General features: G+C 41.2%; 1 protein-coding gene across 17 annotated transcripts in view; it reads left to right on the forward strand.

Annotated features, from left to right (window-relative positions):
* The window catches only part of LOC100499182 (uncharacterized), a 300,507-nt gene that overhangs the window by 145,215 nt on the left and 131,371 nt on the right, over positions 1-23,921 (forward strand). For 8 of the 17 annotated variants that reach the window (XM_031930100.2, XM_031930104.2, XM_032602047.1 and 5 more), the window contains one exon: positions 19,142-19,249. The gene's annotated coding sequence lies outside the window, so the exon portion shown is untranslated. 17 annotated transcript variants of the gene reach the window in all.

Raw genomic sequence — 23,921 nt, forward strand, 5'->3', positions numbered from 1 at the left:
TTACGTCTACGGTGAGGCGAGTTCAAAATTTATTTCCTTTGCCGAACAATGCCGGAGGTTTGCTATCATTGATTCTGTGCTCGTCGGTTTATTACCGAGGCCTACGTTACTCGGCTCACTGTTCGTTTTCTGAGGGATTGGCCTTGATGTTTCATGACTGTTGTTACTGTTTGGTGTTTGCTTCGGCGTTAATGGTTGTGATAAGTCGTCGCTATTCAGTGAAGGTTTTTTCTCGACGAGGTTGCGTGATCTTTCTACCTCTTGTTCCCGCTCTCCTTGACCAGCTCTTAAAGGTTCATCTTCGGCTTTGCTTTCTAAGCTACTGTTGCAGTCTTCGCTGATTTGCATATCATTTCTGTGAAATTTCGGCGGACTTCTGTAAAGGGTCTGCTTTCGTACGAGCCGTTAGGGTCGTCGTTGTAATTCGTCCCTCGATTTTGCGATGTACTTGCAGCTTGCACTCCAAGTCTCATATTTTCTTTCTTGCAGAGTTTTCCGAAGACCCTATTCGGGTCCGCCTGACTGAGAATCGGCTCTGATGTTTCCCGTGAGTCGGATAATTTTTTGCATGTAGGGTATATTTTCCTGGTTTTCTCACCGTGAACCTTCTCATAAACTCTCTTTTTACCATTTCTTGTTCCCGCCTTGGGTTGCCATTCATCATCTGAGGAATTATCTGGATGCGTGCTCTCGGTGTATACTACGAGTCGTCGTTTTCTTTCTCTTGGGTTTCCAGAGTTTTTAGATTCTGTCGATATCCTTTCTTTGTCTGCAGTATCGGCTGATTCCGGAAGCTTTTTGGATTTGCCTCTTTTCCTTGTTGTTTTAAATCGTAGTATCGTAGCGTCGTTCTCTTGCTTATCTGCCAACTCGTACAATTCTACTTTCCGTCTCTCTGGATTTCCTTCTCCATTGTCGAGGATAGGATTTCTAGAAAGTGCACCTGCGTTTCCGTTGCGAGCGCAGGGTCTGTATACAATGTCGAACTGTCCTGCCTAACTATCGTTGGCTTAAGATGGCTCCTATGGCGTAATCAGATGCGTCGGTTATTACTAAAAAGGGCATAGTTAAGTCCAGTGCCTTCCCCACTGGTTCCTCGCACAATACTGTTCGTAATTTGTCAAAGGCTTGCTGATGCTCTTCTTTCCACATAAAGGGCTCGTTTTTCTCAACAGTCAAGATAGGATTGCTCCTGGTTTCGCAAAGTCGTTGATAAAGAGCTTGTAAAATTCTGTGAGTCCTAAAAATTGTTTAATTTTCTCGGCATTTGTTGGTACTGGAAATTTATTCACTGCTTTTATTTTTTTAGGGTCTACTCGAATTTTTTCCTTCCAGCAAAATTTCCTAAAAAGTGTGCCTCTTGCTGCAGGAATTGGCACTTCATAGGCTCGATTGTCAATTTGGCGTCGTCTAGTCTCTTTATCAAGCGTCGGAACTTCTTACCGTGCTCTTCAAGATTCCTAGCGAAAACGATTATATCATCTAAATAGACGTACAGTTCTGTTCCTTGTAAGCCTGCAAGTGCTTCTCTCGGATGATTTCTTTAACATGAGTTATTTCTTCTTCCGTTAAATCCTTAAGTGTCTCTGGATCAAGAAGTTTAAACATTTTTTCGACCCTGCCCTTGCTTTCATTGGAAAATATTGATAGTATATTGACAGTCTTCATCTAGATTGAATTTTTCTCCTCCCTCCTTCATGGCTTCGCAGGCTTCCAGTGTTAACTCTGGTTGATTTAACTCTACCTCATGTTCTGTAGTATTAACGCATAAGGCGTGTATTTTGCCTTCTTGGTTAATACCAATAAAATTTCCAAAATATAACCCTTCTCCTAAATTTTGTAAAGGGGCAAATCCTACTTGCTATGATCTATCGCTTGAATAAATAGTATAATAGTCAGTACTTCCGATTATTAATTTTCTACTGCACATTGGCTTCTTTCTCCTGTTTTGACTGTTCTTTTAACTTATTAAACTGCACGGCTCTCCTTTATTTACCTCTTTGAATTTTCGATTTTCTCCTGCTTCTTACTGATTTGCCCCTCTACTTTCTTTTCTTGTATTGTCATCGGTTTCGGTTTCGGTTGATTGTTGCTTATTGATTGTCTATTACGATCATTTTTATAATTGCCGTTATTTTGATGATTGTAACGATTGTTATTATTGTTGCTTCTACCGTCGTTGCGCCTATTGTCAAATCCTCTGTCATTTCGCCGATTATCAAAATCCCGGTTGTTTCGACGATTTTCAAACCTGCGGTCATTATGTACCCGATTATTGTACCCATTATTATTCTTATAATCCCTATTATCGTCTCGATTAAGGTGCGCGTTATTGTTGTTACAATTTCTATTATCGTCTCGACTATTTTACCCATTATTGTTGTTATAATTTCTATTATCCCCGCCGTTGCGTTCTCCTGAATATCTGCGTACGTTATTTATTCGATAAGCGCTGTTCTGCTTTCCATTATCTTCTTGAAGAGCGCTATTATTCTGCGTCGCATTATTTGCTTGCGGTGCAGGTATGATGTATGGCATCGGGGCTGGAGTGGGTATGGGGAAGGGGGTATACACTACTGGCTGAGCAGTGGCCACGGGTGCTGACGCTAGCTTTTCAAGTTTTTCAACGAAAAGCATTCGACGTAGGTGTGGCCCACGATATTACAATATTGGCATATTATTTCTTTGCAGTCTTTCTCTAGGTATCCCTGTTGCCGACAATAGTTGCAAACGCTCATACCTGTAGTGTATCTGACGGCTTCGCTGGCTACTGATGTGGCCTTCGGTTCATCTGCTGCCTTTGCGATAATCATAAGCTCGGCTGCCCACGGCGGAATTTTAGTGCTGTCTTCGCGAATCGGATCCGATTGCTGACTGTATGCCTGGCGCGCTTGTACAGTGTTCAAATGCTACGGCCTCTGTAATAGCTTCTCTGAAGCATAGTGTTTTTTAGAACGAACTTGGTGTTGTAGTTCTCCGTTTAGACCGAATAGAAATTGTTCGAGGAACTCCTTAGCGTTATTTTTATAGGTAGCTCTCTCCCAGTTGCGCATGTCGCAGCTCACGTCATAGATGTTTAACAATCGATTGTGCAATGTTTGAATAGTCTGTAGTATCCGGCACTTTCTCCTGCATATTGGCGAATTACTTTAAGATCAGCTAAAACTTTATCCGCTCCGCCAACGCCGCTGTACTGCGTAGTTAAATCGGCTAGGAACCGCTCTATGGTGTCGTATTGCGTCAGGCGCAAAGTATAGCCGTCAGCAGCACGTCCCCGAAACTTCGATACCAACGAGTTGAGTACCCAGCGTTCGGATTCCGGGCCGAATTCGTTAATTACGTCACGAACTGCGCGGCAAACTAGTGCAAGCATATCTGGATTTCCGTCGTAATGGGGGATTGTGTTTAATGCTTGGTGTAACGAGAACATCCAGCCTCCGTCCCGAGAGCGGTCTCTATGCTGTTGTACGTTTTGTGTCTGTCGAATAATCGGATCAGAAGGCGGTTTTAAATTTAAATCTTCGTGTACTTTATCCTGTATGCGTTTTTTGAACTGTTCGTATTGCTCTATAAAATCGGAGTCTCCAGGTTGCGGCCCAGGTTGTTGATCTGCATCAAGCTTATCGAAAAAATTGCCTATAGAGGATAGCCCATGATTTTTAGGATCGGGTAATTCACCTAACAGCGATCGGTTAAGGCGTCCATCGGCGGGTAGCTGCTCGCTAAAGGTTAGTCCCCGGTGTTCACTATAATGTACGTTGTTGGAGTCGTGTTTCATGTCAATCAAGCTAACTCTGTCGTTTCGAGTTGAGGAGAAGATTGATTTTTTGTCATAGATGTCATTTATTGTGTCTAGAGCACCGGATACACATGCTTTCGCAAATAGTTGGCTTTCGGTCTGTAACGTAGTAATCTAATTTTTCTTCTTTGATGTCGAGCGCGAATAGATCGTTTTAAATATTTTACACTTGGAAATCGTTCCGTTATAATGTGTGACATGGGGATTAGATTATTGCGACGTTTTGTCATTTATTTCCGAAAGTTCTATTTTGTCCCGGACTTGCAGTAGGTGTTCTTTCGCGACCTTTAACAATTGTATTTTATCGGTTGGGATCAACTTTTCTTGCTGTACTATTCCCTGTATGTGACTTATCGCATAGTCGATCATTCCCCTTGACGGATATGCCATGGCCACGTCCGCGAGTTGTAATGCGATCGTTAATCGAGTGTGCAGAAGTAGCGCCGGTTCCGCTGACATCTCAAATTCTTGCAAACGTCTTTGGAAAGTGTCGGGATCGTTAGCCTCGCATGTGAATATGTTCTGTGTTTCGAGACCATTATGTTCGATAATTTATAATCAGATGGATTTGATTCTGCCATATTTCGTATTTTATCACGGTATCAAAGACCACGGAATTTGGTATTTCGGAGCGGTTTAAGTTAGTTTTTAGTTATCCGAACCGGAAAAGTTCTCACTGGTGTTAATCCCAGGGTATAATTGTTAGTTTGTATTAAAATTTACTTGACTTACCTGAATGTGGCTGCAATGATGAGTATCCAGGCAAGGTTCATCCTTTCTTCCCGTCTATTGGATTGAATTGATAAACGAGTAATCTATCTCTATCGCGGTGTTAACATACGCCCATATATTTTGCTAACAAAACCTCACACCTAGCACCAGAAAATTTTACGTGTGAGGGTCGATGGTTTTGTTCTCTGTGAGGTATTAAGCTCGCGGTTGCTGCGAAAATACCGGGGTAATTAATGAACACGAGAGATTATCGATGAATGTGTCTGTTTATTAATCGTAATTCCCAATGGATTGATCGTATGAAAGAGAACGCGTGTTAAAGTGACAAGTTCTTTTGTACAAAAAAATGAGAGAGAGACAGCTCCAGGATTTTAAAAAAATTTTTTAACCGTGCCTGTAAGGTTATTTTTTTTCGCAAATATTGTTATTTGCGAAATATCTTGCGAAATCGCGTTAGCTTAAGCATCTACCTAAGAAAATAAATAGAGGGTTCTAATGTATCATTTCTTATGTAAAATTTGACGCAGAATCCGAATTTATAGTTAGATTTATGAACAAATAAATTCTGAAGCTGAAAAATCTCCTTTACGTGGAAAAAACTTCCAATTTTTAGTGCAAAGCGGAAAAGAAGCCCTCTTCTCATGCTCGTCAGATGCTTCAAATGAGTTTAATATAGCTTTGTTTTATGTAAAATTTAACGTAGAATCCTAATCGATTATTAGATTTATCAAAAAGTGAAATCTGAAGCCGAAAAATCGCGTTTTACGTTCGAAAACAAAAGGTAAAGTAGCCTTTCTCTCATCTTCGTCAGATGCTTGAAATGAGTTTGATATAGATTTTTCTTATGTATATTTTGACGTAGAATCTCAATATATTGTTACAATTAAAAAAAAATTTTTAAGCCGCAAAATCGCGCTTTATTTCGAAAAATTTTTTGTTTCCCATACATAAATGAAAATTAGACCTCTAATTATAATAAAACGCTCGAAGTCCGTTTTGTTCCTCTGCGTTCGAAGGGAGCACGGGATTCGGTTGTTCTATTAAGCGCTAAAGCGCAAGAGATATTTGAATAATAATAATAACAACACGGAGGTTAGGGAGCGCTCGCTGAGAGAGGACGCGAGTTAAGAAGCTCCAGCTAAAAAGGCGATTTTGCAAAAGAAATAGACGATTAAAGAAGGAGTGTTAGTCAGGAAAAGTGAGAGAATTAATTAAAAAGCGAGGGAAAGTGAAGGCGGAAAAAAGAAAGAAGATTGGTGTTAGGTAAGTGAAAAGAAAAACGTCAGGAAGGAAGAGGTTAAGAACGCCACAAAAATGGCGGATACGGGAGAAACAAAGAGCCCAGAAAGTAAGATAGGAGGGAAGAAGGAAGAAATCAAAAGAACGAGAGGAAGGCCGAGGAAAGAAGAAAAAGCAAAAGAACAAGCAGGGCAGATGAGAAGCTACTTAGAAAACGGCAACTGCGGATTTCAAGTAGCATTCGGCACGAGGAGAAGAATAGAGCACTCACCGGTAAACGGAAAAGAAGGCGATTCTGGCAAGATACACGAAGAAGGGAAAGTGGATGATGAAAGAAACCGGGGGAGGAAGGAGAAGAATGAGGAAGAAGACGAGGTAGTCGAGGAGTCATCGGAAAGGACAAAAACAGCAGGGGCATCGGAAATAGGGACAACGGCAGCGGGAACAACGGCGACAGTGGAGGGGAAGGAGACGACAGTACCGGCAGAGGCAGAGAACTATGAGTAGTGAGTTTAGAACAGAACTACCCCAAGCGCGCATGGCTTCACAGCCTAATCTCGCCATCGGTTCCGATCGGGTGAAAGCCCCGGTGGCCGACGCTGGCCCCATGGATTTGGGGGGGGGGGGGCGGACTAAACTCACTACACCAGAATGGAGGTATCCAGTCTGGATACAGCACCTTACACTGTATTAGGAGCTGCGTCAGTGGAATCTAACTGGAATAGCTGCGTTCAACGTAAGCAAGACCAGCTTGATCGTCTGGGCGCTAAAATAGATGAGCTTATGGATTTTGTTAGGGACAAACACAACGTTCACAAGTAGATAAAGGATCTTGCTCGCAGTATAAGAGCCACATACATAACGGTGTGCTCGGCCGATGACAATCTGCAAGAGTGTCAACGACCAGGAGTGGAAGAAAAGACTACGTAGACCACTCCAAGTCTTCGCAGTAGAAAAGAACAGGGCGGCACTAGGGAGGTTCCGATTACCCCCCAACCGCAAAAAGACAAAAAGACCCAACCACAGAGCCAGCAGGCCGCTGGAAGGGCCAAAAAACAACAGGAGAAAATCACCGACAGGAGTAGGGTAAAGGAAAACGAGTGGCACAAGGTTGCTAGCAAAAAGGAAAAAAAGAACAAGATTCCCTGGGAGAGGAAGCCGCCAGGCAGGGACAGACCAAACTCCATTGTGATAAGGGCTAAAGACGGTGTGTCCTACGCGGATATCTTAAAGGATATCAAAAGTGACCCGGAGCTAGTTGACCTCAAAAAAGAGGTCACAAAAATAAGAAGAAATGCGGGAGGTGCGCTGATCCTGGAGCTGGACAGCAAAAGCACGAAAGCGCAAGAACTGGCTCTCAAGGTGGAGGGAAAAGTAAAAGAGAAGGCATCCGCTATGACAAGGTCCCAGCAAATCACTCTGGAGATTAAAGACATCGACGAAGTCACTACAGAGGAAGAAGTTCGGGAGATCCTATCCGAACACATCAAAGATGGGTCATCTTGATTGATATCAGTAAGATCCCTACGACCAGCCTACGGAGGAACGCAGACAGCAGTCGTAAGTGCTCCACTTAATTCGGCTGCAAACAAGGGAAGGCAGAGTTCGCATAGGATGGGCGAACTGCCGTGTCCGGAGAAAAATATAAATAAGGCGCTGCTATAGATGTTTTGGCAAATAGGTCACACTGCAGCCAAGTGTGGAGGGACAGATAGGTCGAAAGTCTGCAGACGCTGTGGTGGCACAGATCACGAAGCCATGTCGTGCAACAAGGATACATGCTGCTTGCTGTGCCAAGAGGCCGGAAAATCCCAGACGAAGCATGCATCATACAGCTATGCATGTCCGTTTACCCAGGAGTACATTAAAAAGTTTAGAGGATGAGACTTCTGCAGCTCAACCTAAATCATTGCGAAGTTGCACAGGATTTCCTGGAATAGACCGTTCGCGAATCTTCCATAGATGTTGCTATCATCTCGGAGCAGTACAAAAACAGGGACGCCACACAACAATGGTTCACCGATTGCAGCAGCAGGGCAGCAATCTGGGTTAGTGCGAATGCCCATGTACAGGAACGACCACACGACCAAAGAGAGCTATATACCTGGGTAAAAGTGAGAGGAATATACATTTTTAGCGTGTATGCTCCTCCAAGTCTTACTAAAGCCTAGTTCGCAATGCTACTTACCAGAGTAGAGGATGAAGCAGCCAACAAAAGACCCCTAATTATTGCCGGAGATATCAACGCGTGGTCCATCGTCTGGGGGAGTACCTCAACCAACAACAGAGGAAACATAATCCTTAAAAGTCTGACACGACTTGAGGTCTGTCTCATGAACACGGGCTCTGAACCAACGTTTGTTAGAGGCGAACAAACTTCAATAATTGATCTGACTTTTGTAAGCGACGATCTTAGCACTTACCTGCAGAAGTGGAAAGTAAGCGATCAATATACGCACAGTGACCACCGAGCTATATTGTACGAAGTAGCTGATAGAAACAAGACTGCGAGTTGTCCGAAGACGTATAATATGCGTAAATGGAATGCCAAATCACTAGATCGGGAAGCTTTTGAGGTCATGATGGAAGGGGAAGGGCTCAATGCGGGTACACCCAACTCCATGGCCGACTGTCTTATGGCCCTTGTTACAGAGGCGCGTAATGCATCCATGACACGTTCCATACAAACGAAAAAAGGGCACAAGGAAACATATTGGTGGACAAGTGAAATAACTGCGCAAGAAATGCCATCGAGCACGAAGACTTGCTCAAAGTGCCCAGAACGGTCGAGGAAACTTAAGGGAACAATACCTGCTGGCACGAAAGAGGCTCCGTAAAGCAATAAAAGCGAGCAAAAAACGCTGTAATTCAGAACTCTGTGAGGAAGTAAATAGGGACATGTGGGGACGTCCTTACAAAGCGGTCATGGCGCGACTCAAGGGCAAAGTAGCAGCGCCACCATGCGAAGCTGAATTCTTGAGCCGGATAATTAAAGTCCTCTTCCCCAGACGATAACTGTGAAGTTCACTGGAAAGCCCCATCACCAGATAGTATTCCACCTCTATCTGAAGAGGAACTCAGAAGAGCCTGTACAAAGACCAGGAACGCAGCTGCACCCGGCCCAGATGGCGTCCCAATCCAGGCTTTCAAGTTGGCAACAAAATTAACCCTGGAGTATTTCTAAAGGTTTTTGAAGCGTGCCTTCAGGAGGGCATCTTTCCCGAACGCTGGAAATCCACCACAGACGCGATCATGCTAGTGGTTAAGACAGCACGCGAGGAAATTAGCGGCAAGAGATGGAAGCGAGGATCTAAGAAGTACTGCGCTATCGTCCCTGGACGTTAAAAATACTTTTAACTCTGCAGGTTGGCCCCAAATCATCACTGCCTTAGAAGGCCTAAGGGTGCCAAGTTATATTCGGGAAATAGTGGCAAGCTACTTAAGCAATAGGACACTACAATATCGCACGGATGACGGTATTGTGAAACACGGCGTTACTGCAGGCGTTCCACAGGGGTCAGTCATGGGCCCACCACTATGGAACATCATGTATGACGGGGTATTGAGGATTCCGGTACCTCCCAATATTAAGATTATTGGATTTGCAGATGACATTGCGATAGTAGTGACCGGTAAAGTGTTGGAGGAGATTACCGAAGACGCTAACGACGCATCAGCAGCATCAGAAGCTGGTTCACGACAGCTGATCTCCAACTGGCAGACCACAAGACGGAGGCGGTCCTGGTGACAAGCCGGAAAAAAGTAGAGACCATTACTCTAAGGGTTGGAAGCAGCGATATTATTTCGGCGCCCTCTATGTATACGATACCTAGGAGTACAAATCGACGCCCGATTAAGGTTCGATGATCACCTTAAAAGAGTCGGCAGGAAAGCATCGCAGGTGGCGAATGCGTTAGCGGGACTGATGCCTAACATAGGCGGATCACGGCAAACACAGAGACAGCTGCTGGCACACGTGATTGACTCAATTACACTGTATGCCGCCCCAGTCTGGCATGAAGCAGCAACGGTGAAGATGTATACTAAGGAGGTTACATCAGCACGCCGACGGGCCTGTTTACGCGTCACTAGCGGATACAGAATGACTTCTAGCGATGCTATCGAGGTCCTTGCGGGAATTCTTCCGCTGGATCTTGCAGCAGAAGAAAGGGCAAGGCTCTTTGAGAGGCTTCAAGAAGAAGAGTCGACAAGGGCACAAATTAAAAAGGAGGAGCGTCAACGCACTCTGGAAGCGTGGCAGCGTAGATGGGGCGCGTCAACAAAAGGAAGATGGACACACCGTCTGGTGCCTAATATAGGAGTATGGATAAACAGACGACATGGCGATCTGGATTTTTATCTCACCCACCTACTGACGGGGCATGGCTGCTTCAGGTATTACCTGCACCGCTTCAAATTGGACAACAAAGCTACTTGCACAACCTGCCCGAATTCCCTCGAAGATGCCGAATACATCATCACAGTGTGTCCACGGTTTGCCGCAGAAAGAGAAATTCTCTTAGAAACTTTAGGTGAAGCCGTCACGCCCGAGAACTTTGTTGGGCTGATGCTGAAGTCAACCAATAACTGGAAGGCCGTGGCGTCGTTCGCGGCCACCGTAATGAGAAAACTTAGAAGTGAGGATACGGCAAGACGCCAGCTTACGGAATCCCGAGACGATGAGACTACCGTCCGTATATCTGCTCCTTAGACCGATGCTGAGGAACGTAGGTAACTAAGTTGAGCCAAGACTCCCCCACCCGATGCAGAGAAACGTAGAGCGAGGGTTGAGACTGCCAGAGGATGACCGGACGATGCTGTAGGAAGTAGACGGCTGGACGATGCAGAAAGAAGTAGACGAGTTTGATCCTGAACCCCTAATCTCTACGGTGGATGGGGGATGTATGGAAATGTCAAACAATCCTTGGATAGCCCTATCAGGCTAATGAACAGTCCCCACCGAAGAAATGTCTAACGATGGTTCCGGTGGGGTACTGGTTTCGTATGGCCACTTGGGCAGAGCGTGCTCTGCCTACGCCTTATAAAAAAATAAAAAAAAAAAAAACAAAAAAAACACATCCATATGGACATTTTCCAAAAACACTTCATTTGAACTTCTAACACACTAAAAAGTATTTTCTAGAAGTTTTGAAGAAACTCAAAATTTTACTATTACAAAGCTTCCTCTAGGAGGAAGCAAAAAGGCATAAATCATATTAAAAATTTAGATTTAGTTAGATTTTCTTGGTGCCTTGATCCCTTTCTTTGGGCTTCTTTTCAGCTCCATTAGATTTTGAGATATTTGAGATTTAATTTTTTTCAAATTTTTTTTGAAAACGTTGTAACTCGATAAATACTCTATGGAAATTTTTGAAAAAAATCATAGTGATTAAGAATGATAAGAATTACTTAGAGACTAATTATCAAGTTATTTTACTAATGATTTCGTGAGAAAAAAATTACTGAAAAACGATACACCACGATAACTCAAGAAAAAGGCATTAACCATATTAAAAATTGGATTTAGGCGGATTTTCATGATATCGTGTTCCCTTTCTTAAGGCTGCCCATTAGGTTTAATTTTTACAAAACTGATCAAAGCGAACAAACAGAAAAATTCCAAAAAAGCATCTATAACACCGGCACACAAAATAAAAAAAGTTGTCTACGCGAGAAATCAGACGTATCTATCTTTATGTTTTTCGGGTCGCTGAATTTGAATATAAGGTCAGTTAGGCCCAATCACGTCAGGTTCAAGGTCAGTTGGAGGTCACATTAAGAAAAAAAGGTTTTACAAAATTAAAATGCCATACATTTATGTTTTTTCGGTCGCTGAATCCGAATCCGGGGTCAGTTTTACCCGATCACGTAAGGTTCAAGGTCAGTTCGAGGTCAAATTGGGAAGTAACGGTTAAAAAAATTAAAATGCCATATATTTACGTTTTTTTTTGGTCGCTGAATCCAAATCCGGAATCAGTTTGGCCCCATCTCGTCAGGTTCAAGGTCAGTTCAAGGTCAACCTGAGAAGAAATGATTAAAAGAAATAAAAATGCCATATATTTATGTTTTCTTGGTCGCTGAATCCAAATCCGGAATCAGTTTAGCCCCATCTCGTCAGGTTCAAGGTCAGTTCAAGGTCAACCTGAGAAGAAATGATTAAAAGAAATAAAAATGCCATATATTTATGTTTTTTTGGTCGCTGAATCCGAATCCGGGGTCAGTTTTACCCGATCACGTCAGGTTCAAGGTCAGTTCGAGGTCAAATTGGGAAGTAACGGTTAAAAAAATTAAAATGCTATATATTCATGTTTTTTTTGGTCGCTGAATACAAATCCGGAATCAGTTTGGCCCCATCTCGTCAGGTTCAAGGTCAGTTCAAGGTCAACCTGAGAAGAAATTATTAAAAGAAATAAAAATGCCATATATTTATGTTTTCTTGGTCGCTGAATCCAAATCCGGAATCAGTTTAGCCCCATCTCGTCAGGTTCAAGGTCAGTTCAAGGTCAACCTGAGAAGAAATGATTAAAAGAAATAAAAATGCCATATATTTATGTTTTTTTGGTCGCTGAATCCGAATCCGGGGTCAGTTTTACCCGATCACGTCAGGTTCAAGGTCAGTTCGAGGTCAAATTGGGAAGTAACGGTTAAAAAAATTAAAATGCTATATATTCATGTTTTTTTTGGTCGCTGAATACAAATCCGGAATCAGTTTGGCCCCATCTCGTCAGGTTCAAGGTCAGTTCAAGGTCAACCTGAGAAGAAATGATTAAAAGAAATAAAAATGCCATATATTTATGTTTTCTTGGTCGCTGAATCCAAATCCGGAATCAGTTTAGCCCCATCTCGTCAGCTTCAAGGTCAGTTCAAGGTCAACCTGAGAAGAAATGATTAAAAGAAATAAAAATGCCATATATTTATGTTTTCTTGGTCGCTGAATCCAAATCCGGAATCAGTTTAGCCCCATCTCGTGAGGTTCAAGGTCAGTTCAAGGTCAACCTGAGAAGAAATGATTAAAAGAAATAAAAATGCCATATATTTATGTTTTTTTGGTCGCTGAATCCGAATCCGGGGTCAGTTTTACCCGATCACGTCAGGTTCAAGGTCAGTTCGAGGTCAAATTGGGAAGTAACGGTTAAAAAAATTAAAATGCTATATATTCATGTTTTTTTGGTCGCTGAATACAAATCCGGAATCAGTTTAGCCCCATCTCGTCAGGTTCAAGGTCAGTTCAAGGTCAACCTGAGAGAAATGATTAAAAGAAATAAAAATGCCATATATTTATGTTTTTTTGGTCGCTGAATCCTAATCCGGGGTCAGTTTTACCCGATCACGTCAGGTTCAAGGTCAGTTCGAGGTCAAATTGGGAAGTAACGGTTAAAAAAATTAAAATGCTATATATTCATGTTTTTTTTGGTCGCTGAATACAAATCCGGAATCAGTTTGGCCCCATCTCGTCAGGTTCAAGGTCAGTTCAAGGTCAACCTGAGAAGAAATGATTAAAAGAAATAAAAATGCCATATATTTATGTTTTCTTGGTCGCTGAATCCAAATCCGGAATCAGTTTAGCCCCATCTCGTCAGGTTCAAGGTCAGTTCAAGGTCAACCTGAGAAGAAATGATTAAAAGAAATAAAAATGCCATATATTTACGTTTTTTTGGTCGCTGAATCCGAATCCGGGGTCAGTTTTACCCGATCACGTCAGGTTCAAGGTCAGTTCGAGGTCAAATTGGGAACTAACGGTTAAAAAAATTAAAATGCTATATATTCATGTTTTTTTGGTCGCTGAATACAAATCCGGAATCAGTTTAGCCCCATCTCGTCAGGTTCAAGGTCAGTTCAAGGTCAACCTGAGAAGAAATGATTAAAAGAAATAAAAATGCCATATATTTATGTTTTTTTGGTCGCTGAATCCTAATCCGGGGTCAGTTTTACCCGATCACGTCAGGTTCAAGGTCAGTTCGAGGTCAAATTGGGAAGTAACGGTTAAAAAAATTAAAATGCTATATATTCATGTTTTTTTTGGTCGCTGAATACAAATCCGGAATCAGTTTGGCCCCATCTCGTCAGGTTCAAGGTCAGTTCAAGGTCAACCTGAGAAGAAATGATTAAAAGAAATAAAAATGCCATATATTTATGTTTTCTTGGTCGCTGAATCCAAATCCGGAATCAGTTTAGCCCCATCTCGTCAGGTTCAAGGTCAGTTCAAGGTCAACCTGAGAAGAAATGATTAAAAGAAATAAAAATGCCATATATTTATGTTTTCTTGGTCGCTGAATCCAAATCCGGAATCAGTTTAGCCCCATCTCGTCAGGTTCAAGGTCAGTTCAAGGTCAACCTGAGAAGAAATGATTAAAAGAAATAAAAATGCCATATATTTATGTTTTCTTGGTCGCTGAATCCAAATCCGGAATCAGTTTAGCCCCATCTCGTCAGGTTCAAGGTCAGTTCAAGGTCAACCTGAGAAGAAATGATTAAAAGAAATAAAAATGCCATATATTTACGTTTTTTTGGTCGCTGAATCCGAATCCGGGGTCAGTTTTACCCGATCACGTCAGGTTCAAGGTCAGTTCGAGGTCAAATTGGGAACTAACGGTTAAAAAAATTAAAATGCCATATATTTATGTTTTCTTGGTCGCTGAATCCAAATCCGGAATCAGTTTGGCCCCATCACGTCAGGGTCAAGGTCAGTTCAAGGTCAAACTGAGAAGAAACAGTTTAAACCGATTAAAATGTCATATCAAAACTTTCCAAAAATGGAAAAAGATACCGAAAAATTGTAAAAAATCTTATTTAATCACATAATATCTTCCTTGTGTACAGAGAAAAGTTGCTTTCGTTTATATTTTTTTCTTATTTTGCTTTTTTCCCACTAGCTTAGTAACTCTCGATGTCTTTCTTTACTCCTTTTTTCTCTTGTAACGAACTCTTTTTACTTCAAATGACCTATGCAATGGATTTCTTTTTCTCTTTTTGTTATTTGTTTTAATGTCTCTCTTCAGTGTCCAGCAAAAATCTGCCATCATGTTGACATTCCATTTTCCTTGGTATGGATTCTCCATTACACTTATATCTTGATGAAATCGTTCTCCCTGTTCTTTACTGACATCTCCTAGATTAAGAGGGAAGTAATCAAGATGGGAATGTAAGAAATGCATTTTATAACTCATCAAGCAAACCAAATTTTTGAAATTCTCCAACATTTGTTCAACTAGTTCCTGATAGTTCTCACTCTTTTTATTACCTAAAAAGTTATCACGAACAGTTTTAAAACTTTGCCATGCAGCTTTTTCTGTGTCGTTTATTTTTGTGATAAATGTTTCGTCTTCAAATAGAGTACGAATTTGAGGACCATCAAAAATACCTTCTTTTAATTTAGCTTCACTTTTTGCGGGAAACTTTTCTCCCAAATACTGGAAACAATCGCCATCTTTATCCAGAGTTTTGACGAACTGCTTCATGAGGCCAAGTTTGATATGAAGTGGTGGTAGTCATTTTGATTTGATTTACAGTGAATGCTTTGGTATTGAAGTAGCCAATCAAAATGTAAACTGGGTGCCACAAAAAGTTTGCAGTAGATGTTATACGATGGTAACACGCTGGGAAAGAGGTAAAACAGAAAGAAACTTGAAATTTACAAAACCAATGATATGGTCTTCTCCAACGTGTCAAAATGACTGCTATTTTTGTATGACTAATACCAAAGGTTTTAACACGGTTACTAAATCTAAAATTGTATACGCAGACGTTTCTTCAGTAGTGAAACCTGTGAGAATAGAAGTCAGGGATAAAAATGTTAGTATCGAACCCATGGATGTGGACCGCTCAGGCGAAGTAGAAGAAATGCAAGTTGATGAGTCCTGTGACGAAGAAGGTTCTGAAGTTGAAGAAGAATCTGACGAAGAATCCTCAAACGAAGAATACCTGCCAGCTAGTACAAGAAAAGCTCCAGAAACCTTTAACCAAGAAGAGTTAAGTGATCTTATTCGAAATTTAGGATTACCTAAAGATGGAGGAGAATATCTAGCGTCAGTTCTTAAAACGAAAAATCTGTTAGCAAAAGGAACAACGGCCTCTTTTTATCGAGATAGAGAAAAAGAATTTAGGAATTTTTTTACGAACTATGAAGAGAATGCGTTGGTATATTGTATAGATGTTAAAGGTTTAGTCGATGCAATAAAACCGAATACGTATAAAGACGAGGAATGGAGACTTTTTATTGATTCGTCAAAACGAAGTCTGAAAGCTGTTCTGCTTCATAACGGAAACAGGTTTGCATCCATTCCCATAGCTCACTCGACTAAGCTGAAAGAGACCTATGAAAATTTAGAAATTGTATTGGAAAAAATAAAGTATTTGGAACATCAATGGAAAATTTGTGGTGATCTTAAAATTGCAACCATGATCTTAGGACAACAATCAGGTTTTACTAAAAATCCCTGCTTCTTGTGTTTATGGGATAGTAGAGACAGGGTAAATCACTACGTTAAGAAAGTATGGCCAACTAGAACACATTTTGAACCAGGATCGAGGAACATTATATGTACGCCATTGATTGACCCATCAAACTATCTGCTACCACCACTTCATATCAAACTGGGCCTCATGAAGCAGTTCGTCAAAGCTCTGGATAAAGATGGCGATTGTTTCCAGTATTTGGGAGAAAAGTTTTCCGTAATAAGTGAAGCTAAATTAAAACAAGGTATATTTGATGGTCCTCAAATTCGTACTCTATTTGAAGACGAAACATTTATCACAAAAATAAACGACACAGAAAAAGCTGCATGGCAAAGTTTTAAAACTGTTCGTGAGAACTTTTTAGGAAATAAAAAGAGTGAGAACTATCAGGAACTATTTGAACAAATGTTGGAGAATTTCAAAAATTTGGGTTGCTTGATGAGTTATAAAATGCATTTCTTACATTCCCATCTTGATTACTTCCCTCTTAATCTAGGAGATGTCAGTGAAGAACAGGGAGAACGATTTCATCAAGATATAAGTGTAATGGAGAATCGATACCAAGGAAGAGGGAATGTCAACATGATGGCAGATTTTTGCTGGACACTGAAGAGAGACATTAAAACAAATAACAAAAAGAGAAAAAGAAATCCATTGCATAGGTCATTTGAAGTAAAAAGAGTTCGTTACAAGAGAAAAAAGGAGTAAAGAAAGACATCGAGAGTTACTAAGCTAGTGGAAAAAAGCAAAATAAGAAAAAAATATAAACGAAAGCAACTTTTCTCTGTACACAAGGAAGATATTATGTGATTAAATAAGATTTTTTATAATTTTTCGGTATCTTTTTCCATTTTTGGAAAGTTTTGATATGACATTTTAATCGGTTTAAACTGTTTCTTCTCAGTTTGACCTTGAACTGACCTTGACCCTGACGTGATGGGGCCAAACTGATTCCGGATTTGTATTCAGCGACCAAAAAAACATGAATATATAGCATTTTAATTTTTTTAACCGTTACTTCCCAATTTGACCTCGAACTGACCTTGAACCTGACGTGATCGGGTAAAACTGACCCCAGATTCAGATTCAGCGACCAAAAAAACATAAATGTATGGCATTTTTATTTCTTTTAATCATTTCTTCTCAGGTTGACCTTGAACTGACCTTGAACCTGACGAGATGGGGCCAAACTGATTCCGGATTTGGATTCAGCGACCAAAAAAAAACAAATATATGGCATTTTAATTTTTTTAAACCTTTTCTTCTTAATTTGATCTCCAACTGACCTTGACCCTGACGTGATGTGGCCTAACTGACCTTATATTCGAATTCAGCGACCCGAAAATCATAAAGATAGATAGGTCTGATTTCTCGCGCAGACAACTTTTTTAATTTTGTGTGCCGGTGTAATCTACATTAAATTAAAGAGCTTCATAAAAACTTAGATTATTTTACACATACACTTATGCATGGCGCGTAAGGCAAATTATGAAAGTTTTCTTCTATTTTTTTAACATTTTTGTCCTGGATAATATACACAGTGCTATACTAGAAAAATTGTTTATCTAAGGTTATAAATTTTATTATTAAAATTATATCAAATTTTACTATTAGTGTTATAATTTTTCGTATATAGCTTCCTCCTAAAGGAAAAATTATAATAATCACATTTTTCATTTCGTCCCCTTTAACTGACACCCCACCGCTCTACCTGATTGACTCATATAGACTACATGCATCTAAACTCTCAAATCATCAAAAGAATATCATACATTCGTACAGATTTATTAGAAAACATATAATTATCTTTCACTAGCGGAATAGAAGGAAGCTAAGTGCCAATAACTTGACAGCGGTTTTCTGAATCGATACGATGCCCAGGAACTTTTTGTCAGGACGTCGAAAAAAATTTCGGGGCGAAATTTCTGCGGAAAGCTGCTTTTGAAATTTTCACTAAATTCTGGACGGCTTTCCGAGTTGCGAGGCAAACGTCCCATATTTATAGCATTTTTCTGGGATTTTTAATAAATAATTAAAAATTTTGGAATTTCCGTCCTGGGTTATTGGGTTACGGAGAAGCTGGTCCAGCAACTTCACTTTGTCGTTTAATAAACAACAAGTTCGAACGATCAACACGTGCGCGCAACAAGGTTATATTCTTAAGATTTTTTAATAACATAATTCATATTACGTGTGTGTTGTGTGCATCATTGATTAAAAATATATTAATAAGTATTATGCGAGCTTTACGTTTAAGGTTAAAATGCTGCTAGTCTTTTTTGGCGATATGTTGCTCGTGCTCTCAAGGAGATTTTGGAGCAGTAGGACGTTCTTGGTGCTCTGGATTCAGTGCGAGTCCTGAGCCGTCGTCGTTTTTTTATGCATCATTTGCGCATGTTTTTAGGGTGATGCAGATAAAACTGCAATCAAATTGGTTGCGCCCGCAGTCGCAGAAGCTGAACCTGCGTTCAGGCAACCGCTAGTCGTGCGCGACCAGGGCGAACGCGATAGGAGCGAACGCGACGGGGGCGAGCGCGATAACGGTGTACGCGACCAGGGCGAGCTTTGTTTATTAATCGAGAAGATGAAGTTGCCGTGGCTGGACCAGTTTCTCCGTAACCCAATAACCCAAGACGGAAATTCCAAAATTTTTAATTATTTATTAAAAATTCCAGAAAAATGATATAAATATAGGACTTCTGCTTCGCAACTCGGATAGCCGTCCAGAATTTGGTAAAGATTTCAAAAGCAGCTTTTTGTGGAAATTTCGACCCGACATTATTTCAAAGTCCTGCCAAAAAATTCCTGGATATTGTATTGTTCACAAAAAAAAAAAAAAAAATACTGGAAGGTAGGCCATGATCTACTGTTCACCGTATAACAGTTAAAATAATTCTTAAAAATTTTATTTTGCAGGAAAGATCAAAAACCATATATGTCCGCTTTATTGTGTTCACACTGTATATAAATAGCCAGGACAGTGCTTTTATTCCTCAGTCTGTTCTCGCCCTTTGAAGCGGAGAGGTCAGTAAACCATGAACATTTTTCAAACATATAATTTCTCTACTAGCGCGATTCACCTCACTCCTAACGTCGCTCGGTTAAAATATACATTGCAATAGTGATAAAATTCAAGTTTTGTTAAGATCTTTTTTCTAATGTCGATTCGTACTAGGGGTGGAAGTAAACATTTTAAGTAATAAAGATTTAAAACACGAAACTTACGCATTGATTTATGATAGAAGGTAAAATTTTGGAACTAAAAATATTAAAAAACTATGACAGTCAAAAAATAAATTTTGAATTCTAAATTTAAAACAAAACTACTCTGAACTATTCTTTTTTTTTCTATTTCCTAATATTTCGATTTAACATTATATAATTAGAAATTGTTTAATTTTATAATTTTATTTTTTTAAATTTAGCCTTTCATGCTTTAATTTTTCTAAATGTTTGCCGCCAAGTTAAATTGATTATTTAATCACTGATTATCATGAAAATGAAGACGCTAAAATGTTAGTCAGCAAATAGAAAAATATGATATCTCATTATTATCTCATTATTATCATTGTGTTCATCATTTTGAAAGTCATACTGATGGATGTGGATAACAATGTCATTGTATATATTTATCAAATCAAAATAGCAAAAACACTTCATTAAAACGAAAATTTGATTAAAACAGTATAGTATTTTATAATACCTTATTGATAGTAGATCAATAGATAAGGTATTATAATATACACAGATAATAGATCAATATATAATTGATTTGTTTTTTCATATAGCTCATACTTAATATTAAAATTTAACTGTCATATTAACGTTTAAGTGTGTTCAACTGCATACTGTGTTAAATATTTATTTAAATGTACATTTTTGAGAATGAGTTGTATTGATGCGATTTTTAGTATTAGATACAATTAGAATTGTACATAATTTTAAATATTTTGATAATTTGATATTTCAACACTTTATTTATTTATTTTTTTTTGTTTATCCGGAGAGTTGGAGGAATGCATAATGAACCATGACAGTGCGACCATGACTCCCCGTGTGTGAGGCTCTGCTGGTGTGGGACAACACCAGGCATACTCACTTAAACTCCCGCTCTCAGAAGGCCGCGTAAACCCCCCCGGTGGCCGCTTTCGCATTCCTTCGGGGGGTCGCCTGTCTTAAGCTATTCTAGCCGACAACTAGTCTTGCAAGCAACCGTCATTGTTCTTCGCGCGGAGAACCGTCTCCACGTACGCTGTTATCTTATCCCAGTTCTGCTTACTATCAAGCATCGTTTCAGCTACAGTTTCGGGTGTGAACGCCCCTATCGTCAGCTCCAGTACTCTACGTTTCTTGGCCCAGCGTGAGCAGTCAAAAAACGTGTGTCTCACGTCATCCCGTTCGTCACCGCAGTAATTACACCCCGGTGATGCCACCCTGTTCATTGCAAACAGGTAGCTTCTAAAGTATCCGTGACTATTCTAAGGGCCCCCCTTCGCTGTACAGCCGTTATCTTGTTCCGATACTTATTCATACTCATCGCGTCGGCCCACACCTCTGCTCCGTATAATAGGATAGAGTTGGTGGTCGCCATGAGTAGCCTGACTGTTGGCCTAGGTCCGCGCACCTTGGCCATGAGTCGGCTAAGCTGATCTATCCTAGTCATGGCTTTTTTACAGACGCGATTTAGATGTTCTCCATAGTTCAGCTTCGTTTCCAGAGTTACCCCTAGATACTTTGCTAATGGTTTCGTCGTTATAGTCTCGCCGCCTACCTTCATCGGTATGATGGTAGGTATGCGCTTTCCTGTCAGGAGGAATATTTCGGTCTTATTAAACACTAAAGTCAAGCCGTGCTTCGACATCCACCATAGCACTCTACTCATAATCGCGTTCAGTTTCGCTTGCGCGATGTCCGCGTTACGTGCCGTTATAACCGCGGCTACGTCGTCTGCGTATCCCACAAGCATCACGCCTCCCGGCATTTCGAGTTTTAGAAGCCCGTCGTACAAGATGCCCCAGAAGTCCGGCCCTAAGATCGAACCCTGTGCTACTCCTGCAGTTATAGGTCTTCTTCTACGTCCCTGCTTCGTGTCATACTCTATAACCCGATCCCTCAGATAATCTTCCGTAAGACGCATAATGTATCGCGGCACACCGAAAGACTCTAAGGCATCATGTATGTCGGTCCAACTTCCTGAGTTGAATGCGTTTTTTACCTCTAACGTTACCAAAACTACGATGTCTCTAGTCGCGTGTCTAACCTCTTCTACCCTCTTTACCGGGTCTGTTACCTCTCTGATGGCCCCTATGGTCGATCGTCCTTTTCTAAAGCCGTACTGCTTATCAGAGAGGTCTCCCGCTTCGCGTACGGCGCTAAGTATTCGCAGTTTAATCAGAGCTTCCTCCGTCTTTCCCATCGTATCCAATAGACTCAATGGTCTATAAGAAGTGTCCACGTCCGCTTCTTTTTTTCGGTTTTTCGATAAGGACTAATCTTGCCCTTTTTCATCTCGAGCTGAATACACAAGTGGTTGCCTTAATCTGATCTATTTCGGCCACTGCCACTCTCTGCTCCCTCGTGTTCCGCTCGAACAGATGGACTTTGGCATCTTCTTCGCCCGTCTCGGCTGTGATAACACTACGGACATCGTCCTGCGTCATAAGACTGTCGATGTCCCTAATTTCCAGTGTGATTCTGGAGATCTTTCCCTGACTGTTCCTGCCTTTCCAATGGCGGTTTGGATGGCCGTTTTAAGTGATTCCATTTTATCATCACTCTTACCTACGCTAATCAGAACGCCGCCCTCCTTTGTCTTTTGCTGAGATACTTAACCTCCGTATTCAGCTCCTCCGGCTTTACTCTTGCCTTGATCTGTCCCAAGATCTCGGCGTAAGTTTTTCCCGGTTCCGGTCTTACGACGATTGCATCTACTCTCCGCCGCGGGGTCCTCTCTGCCTTTTTCCTCAGTTGTTGAGGCTGGTCTTGCTCCTGATTTTTCTTCTTCTTCTTCTTTGCCTTTCTCCCTGCCGCTAGTTGCCAAGGCTCTTGTGCCTCTGCAGTTTTGTTGCTCGCGGAGGATGCCCTTCTGTCCTCTTTCTTGTCTTTTTTGGCGGGGGTACCATCTCCTCCGTCGGATGATGCCCGTTCCTTCTTCTTCGACTTTGTTGTCCTCTGAGGCTTTTAATTGTCCGCTCTGGGTTGTTGGGGGGGGGGGGGACTGCCTATTTGCAGCTTCTTCCATCTTGTTGAGGGTCGTGAGAGCTTCGATTATGGTGGATCCTATAATAGGTAATCCATCCTTAATCGTAATATTCACGTTCTTCTGCTTCTGCAGAGTTTTCATCATTTCTATGGTCGTGCGCCTTATTTCCAGTAGCTTGTCTCGCAGGCTGGCATGATCTTTTAGCCATTCCTTTATGGTCTGGCTCTCTTCATCTACCGGTGCCTTCTTCTCGAACCGGTACTCTGCTGTGCTCATGGCGCTGGCTATGCTGGTACTGCTGCTTGCTTTGTGGATTGGATATCCACTGTCTTGTGCTGTTGGCACCCTTACGGTTTCCAATTCCAGGATTTCCTGTGTATTTTCTTGATGTTCATTATTGGTCTCCATGTTTAGTAGTTTTCTTCATCCCGGCATGTGTCCGACCACCCGGATCCCCCTGTCTATAGGGGCAGCTGGCATGGTCCCAACACATGACTGAAGGCGGTACCAGACTGGGCACATCATACCGGGGTATAGCACTCGCTATTGAACTAGTCCACTTCGGCTCTCTCGAACGTCCCACCACGAACGAAGGTGCTCGTCTCTCTGGAGAGTTTCCGGCAGACTTCATTCGATATCACGCACTCGCCTAAGCCGATTGACCAGAATTGGCTAGATTCCGGCCTCCCGTCTCGCGCGTCATCGGAAGCCAAAGATGGGTCAGATCACTTCCGCATGCAACTTCAGATCGCCTCGCCACCCAGGTTCTCCTTTTGACGGCTCACGGGTCGCACCGCACGGCCAACACGGCGGTTCGTTTGATTAGTTAGAGATCAGCGTTCCGCTCGTTTATGGGGAGTGCTGCTCTCATAAGTCCATCACCTGGTCAGCTGCTAAGGTGTTAAGGCAGCTGCCTTCGACAAGGAGCAAACATTTCGATGGGGATATTTCAACACTAATATATATATATATATATATATATATATATATATGTATTAGTGTTGAAATATCAAAATATTTAAAATTATGTATAATCCTAATTCTAATATATACAGGGTGTTTCATTTTAATCCGACCACGACAAAAAACCATGGAAAAACTAATTTTAACGAAAAATGACCTTAACAAAAGTTGAAGGGGTAAAGGGGGCCATCGAATAACACAAACACCTATGACCTTGAACTCCATTTTCAAGGTCATTCGAGGGTAATTGTGATTTTTTTAAATAGGAACCTCTATTTTAGACCTTGGAATCGGATAGAGAGGAAAAAATTACGTCGCAAAGGATATTTTAAGTTTGCTTTGGTGACCTTGAGAAGGTCAATTCAAGGTCAAATAACAAAAACCTGCTAAACAGCTGTTTGTCTGGTTTTATTTTACTGATGTCGATAGATGACCTTGACAAAAGTTGAAGGGAGCAAAAGGGGCCATCTAATGACACCAACACCTTTGACCTTGAACTCGATTTTCAAGGTCATTTGAAGGTCATTGTAT

Source organism: Nasonia vitripennis (genome assembly GCF_009193385.2).
Source record: "Nasonia vitripennis strain AsymCx chromosome 4 unlocalized genomic scaffold, Nvit_psr_1.1 chr4_random0009, whole genome shotgun sequence".
NCBI lineage: Eukaryota > Metazoa > Arthropoda > Insecta > Hymenoptera > Pteromalidae > Nasonia > Nasonia vitripennis.